Raw genomic sequence first — 6,000 nt, 5'->3', positions numbered from 1 at the left:
CCACCTTCGTTAAAAGTTAAGTAGGTGAATTCGCATTGACCCGGAATGATTCGGATGACTAAGTTGCGTACATTTACGCGTGTTTGTAAGTGTTTAGTTGTTAACATGTCTGTTTGAAGTGAACGCAGAAATTCTGTGTGTTCTTGTGTCCAAGTTGTGGATTTGAAATTAGGTTTGATCAATTCGTAGTGAGGTTTAACCCTCTTGGCATAGTTTAGAATGTATGTTCTTTCAAAATTATGGAAACTTAGAATCGACTGTAAGTTCATCAGCATTTTTGGAGGTTGGAGCAGCGCACACTTTTCTAAAAAGTTGGCTGCCAGGCTTTTGCCTTCACTTGAAAGTTCATATCCTAGGAAAAGGACGTTGAGATGGGCAATTCTCGACTTGTTAAAGTTGAATTTGTAACCCTCAGAGGCGAAGCCCAATATAATGGTGTTCACCCTGTTCAAGTGTCTGTCCAGGTCATCGTCTGTCAGATATATATCATCGACATATGACAATGCCTCGTCATCATAAATTTGTAGTAACTCTGTTACTCTTGCTGAGAATAACCCTGGACTGTTTTTGAACCCCTGTGGGAGTCGACAAAATTGACTTTGCGTCCCCATTATTGAGAAAGCGGTCAAATATCTACTTTCAGGTGCAATATTTTGACAAAAGGAACCGTTAGAAATGTCTAATGTGGTTTTGTATTTTTTACGCACAATGTTATTCATTAATGCTGTACTGTGTGCATTTTGCACTGCACATATTTTACAACAAGAGTTTAGGTGTCTGCAATCCAAAACTAGACAATATGTATTGTCTGGTTTGGAGACAGGAAACAAAGGATTGTTCATTGATGAGGTGCATGTTTCAAGCACCCCATGGTATTCAAGTTGATCTAAGATCTCCCTGACTTGTTTTCTAGCTTCTTGCTTAACCAGATACTGCCTTTGTGCAGTTGGTTGATTTTTTTACTGGATCTTATGGTGAGGTGAGTCCTCATCCCATCCTACATGATTTTATATAATGCTGGGGCCTGGGCCACTGCCCATTTCCTGGAATAAGTATATTTTAAATGTACTGGAACATCGTTGGAGAAGGCTGGCATAATGATGTCTTCGCCAAGTGGGCACTCCCTGATAAATTCTGGTGGCCAGTCTTGTTCTGCTAGAAGTATAGCTTAACCCTTTGAAAGTCGCTCCCAAAAGAGTGCTTTCACTCTTCGTGGTATGTCTCCCTCCATCCGGAGTGTTATTTCATATAACCTATGCGGAGAACTAACCCTGGTATCTGCAGTTTCAACTTGAATGTCCTCATTCATGTCCACTGTCTCCAGAAGCCCCTTCAGGTTCTGGCGAGCTACTGTAACTTCTGCTGCGCTGTCCAACATTGTCTGAGCCCATTCTCCGTTCTTGAGTTGTGTTCTCAGAATCCTCGGCATGTCTGATCTTCAGACCTGCTACTTTCTTCTAGGAGAATTGAGGTTTTAGTTTGTTTTTCTGAACGAGTTGATCGTCTTTGGACTTTACGCGTTCTTCTTTGTTCTCTGACCATCCTCTTCTTTCGGATGTCTGTGATGATATCTGAAAGGTACGAGAGCAATGTGTATCAGTATCTTGATACCTGTCAGGTTTTCTCAAATTATCCCCATTCCTGAGGTTATACTTCCTTTCAGAGGGCTCCTTTTGAGGAGCCCTACCTCGGGATTGAGAATCTTTCTCTTTTGAATGTTGTTTGTTATTTTCCCACTTCTTTTTTAGAAGAGGTAGGAGTGTTTTTAGGAAAGACCTTATCAGGACTTTCAGACAGTTGTGGTTTGACTGGTTTCCCACCCAAACTGTCTCTGCCTAATTCTTCATAGGATTTTTCAATTATTCTGGCTAGTTCTTGTGGTTGTTCTGTTACATCAAATTCCCTTAATTTCTGGCGGATTGCCACTGATGCTGCTTCTCCTTTAATATTAGCTAATATTATTGTTGAGACCTGGTCGAAATTTTTAAGTAACTTCATACCTAAATTCAGAGCAGGCTCTGCCCCGTATTCATTTTGAATCTGTTTCAGGACATCAGGTATTACCGCCATAGACGGAACACCATGTGTTTTTGTGTAAATTGCAGCAAAGACTGTGCCACAAGTGGTGCAGTCTTCCAGATGTGGTGTGATCCCCATTGGTAAACAGATTGTTAGAATTCTGTGTTTCTCATAAGGGCTAGTATTAGGAAATACTGCTTCGATTTGAGTAATTTTTTGAGCTATCCAGAATGGAATTTGTTCACGTTTTGTGGGCATTTTAACCATGACTGCGTGTAAAGTCTATGGAGTGATTTTTAGCACATTCCCCTGGTGAGAGGTTTGTCTTGGAATTGCAATTGTTGGTTGGACTGTGAAAGTCCTCATGACATATTGAACCAATTGTCTATACATTTTTATCAACTCTTTGAGTTGAGCAAGTAATTCTACATCTGTCATTTCTTCAACGTCAGGATGAGGTGTGAAGCCGGCTAAAATCGGCCATGTTGCTCCTGGTCTAAATAGTGGACCGAGCCTGGTAATGTGATTGTAATGTTTTAGGGCGCCTTTAAACCAGAGATCATGCTCCTGGTATGTGAGTGGAATTTCAATATCTTTGAAAGGAATATATTCCTCAGGTGGTTTATCTTCTTTGTAGAAGTGAAACTTTTAGTTACTGGATTTGATTCTGGGAATACTATCCATGAATAGAATACCTCTGTCTGGTGAGATTCATGTGCCTCTATCACAAAAACTGCTCTACCACCTCTTGGTGTTAGGCCATGGTTTATAAGTTTTAGAGTGATGGCTCTCCTTGAATTTGGATGGATGTTTATAACACCCTCATCAGTTTCATTTAAACCTGTATTATTAATACCTGCTACGACTTGGTCAGCTGCAGCCTCTGTATCAGACATTTTGTTTAATGAAAAATGTAGAACACGTGTCAAGGAACCAAAGATAAGGTGCACAATATTTTGGAACCATGTATCCTTCAACGTTGAATAAACCAAACAGCTAATACATAGGATTTTTGTCCTACTCAGCTATGGCGGATATTATCCCTACCCACACCAGATGTCTTATGAAGTATTATGAGTAGGGGTCTCTGAGAAAAGTCCGACTGAGTTACTTCAGTATCAAGCGTTAAATTAGTGCCTTACTAAACCGTTGGGCACCATGTAGTGTAGTTCCTATATCCCTGATAGGCTCTGCGCATTGGAATAATATACACTATAGTTTTGACATAGGACTGAGGTCAGTATGTCTCTATCGAGTACATTAAACTTAATTACTTGTGTGTGCCAGCTAACTCAGAGGTCACTAGAAACTTCTCGAATATACAAGAAGGGATTCGTTTCTGAGAACCACATAAACATGACAACTTTGTTTCCCTTAGAGTCTGAACAATCTCAGAATCGTGGAAACAATAGATAACAGTTTCACTCAGTCAATCGTGCAGGGTTAGCAGCAAGATAAACTAATACTGCAATAGCATGGTTTGTAGCTATGACATATATTCATAAAATACATACATAAATAACACAGGCTAAAATGTGAAAACTCATCTGATGCTTCTAAATAGTTCCACCCCAGTGTACCTAACCTACGTGCAGTACGAGGTAAGAAGTAGGTGCTGTTTTCTAAAGTATAGCTAGCTATAGTTTTAGTTTTGCCAAGAGTTGCCAAAAGTGTCTCTAAGTTCTTGTCTGCTCCATACCTTGGAATGTGTGAGGTTGGAATCTCTTTCCGGGACTCGATATCTAACACCCCGCAAGGGGAGTCAGAAACACTAGAGCTGGATTCTCTGCGAGGAGGGTGACAGCGTCTGGTCAGTGCATCAGGCGGGAACTCGATCTCCTTCCGAACTTGTCTGGGCGAACCGTAAGTAGGCAGTCGAACTGGACCGTACCGGAACCGTGGTTTGCCAGGGCAAGTGCAGGTATTTTTATACCTTGAAGGTGTTTAGGAATGCCTGTATTGACGTAAAAGTCGGGCATCGGAACGTCATGAATGAACCCCTAAGGAATAGATGTTCATGCATAATAAATGAGTTCTTGGAGAAATCAATATCCAAGCAAGGGAAATTCCTAAAGGCTTAACAGTCTGGTTTTCCAAGAACTCGTTGTGACGTGGATTGACAGATGTAGGAGACCATGCCTGTATTTGGTTAGCATGGACAATGCCTAAATAAGGGCTGGATTTTCTATGCCTAAATAAGGGCAATATGAATTGTACCTATATAAGGGCATTAATCGGGAAACCTATATACGGAATCTAAATCTACACACAGCAGTGCATCACAATAACCTGGCCAACACCTTACAGACTGTCAATGTTTCACTAACATGGTTTAATCATAAAGAAAATGTCTCCCCTCCCCTTAAAGACCACTCTTAAACAAAACCAATAACTCAAACAACTCCTCAACAAGTCTACCCAACTTTCTTTCTGAACTCTTTCCCACCACTGCAAAATCTCTATTGATGCACCTCTGAAATCCTAAGAAATTCCCAGCTCCTTTCCCTAACCACCTCCAACTGATCCACCCACCCACCCGGCAGTGTAACCAACCTTATTGTGCCCTGTAACCTCTCACCATACCTCCCCCCTTAACTCACATAATGAACACACCTGCTCATCAGTGAAACATATAACAAAATCCATCCTGCACACCTACCCACTTCCGCTCATCCAAGACACATAATTTTACACACATACTTACCTCACATTGGGGAGGGTGGGAGGGACTGGAAAACAAAAACATCTCTCACTTTAAGTGATCAATGTATCGCTGATCACAAAATGATGCCTAGCCTTCTCCAGACTGACCTGCAACCCCACTAGCTAACCCATCCGAACTCCCTGAGACAATTAGCTCTTAGCAGTGCCTGAACAGCTCCAACCTGGCTGAAAATAGCAGAGGGGCATGGCTTCTTTGCTGCCTTCCCCCCAAGCTCTCAACAGGTGAGATGGTGCACCCCAGAAAGCACAACAACATAGTATGTGGAATAGGGTGCTTTAATAAGTTAGGTGAGTATCACAATATCCAAACAATAACCTGACCAACACCTTAGATACTACCAATGCCTTACTAACATGTATCCTGAACAATACAGCCCCCTCCTTTAAAGACCAACCTTAAACATTTCCAAAAACTCAAACAACTTCCCAACAACTCACCCCAATTTTCTTTCTAAACTCTTTCCTCTCGCTCTAAAAACTCTATTTGTTGCACCTCTGAACTCCTAAGAAACTCCCAGTCCTTCACCCCATCCCCTCCTGAGCTGATGCACCTGCCCAGCAGCATAACCAACCTTATTGTGCCCTGTGAACCACCACCATACCTCCCCCCTTAACTCACATAATGAACACACCTGCTCATCAGTGAAACATATAACAAAATCCATCCTGCACACCTACCCACTTCCGCTCATCCAAGACACATAATTTTACACACATACTTACCTCACATTGGGGAGGGTGGGAGGGACTGGAAAACAAAAACATCTCTCACTTTAAGTGATCAATGTATCGCTGATCACAAAATGATGCCTAGCCTTCTCCAGACTGACCTGCAACCCCACTAGCTAACCCATCCGAACTCCCTGAGACAATTAGCTCTTAGCAGTGCCTGAACAGCTCCAACCTGGCTGAAAATAGCAGAGGGGCATGGCTTCTTTGCTGCCTTCCCCCCAAGCTCTCAACAGGTGAGATGGTGCACCCCAGAAAGCACAACAACATAGTATGTGGAATAGGGTGCTTTAATAAGTTAGGTGAGTATCACAATATCCAAACAATAACCTGACCAACACCTTAGACACTACCAATGCCTAACTAACATGTATCCTGAACAATACAGCCCCCTCCTTTAAAGACCAACCTTAAACATTTCCAAAAACTCAAACAACTTCCCAACAACTCACCCCAATTTTCTTTCTAAACTCTTTCCTCTCGCTCTAAAAACTCTATTTGTTGCACCTCTGAACTCCTAAGAAACGC

Source organism: Triturus cristatus, chromosome 7 (assembly GCF_964204655.1).
Source record: "Triturus cristatus chromosome 7, aTriCri1.1, whole genome shotgun sequence".
Classification (NCBI taxonomy): Eukaryota; Metazoa; Chordata; class Amphibia; order Caudata; family Salamandridae; genus Triturus; species Triturus cristatus.
This window is presented reverse-complemented; position numbering follows the sequence as displayed.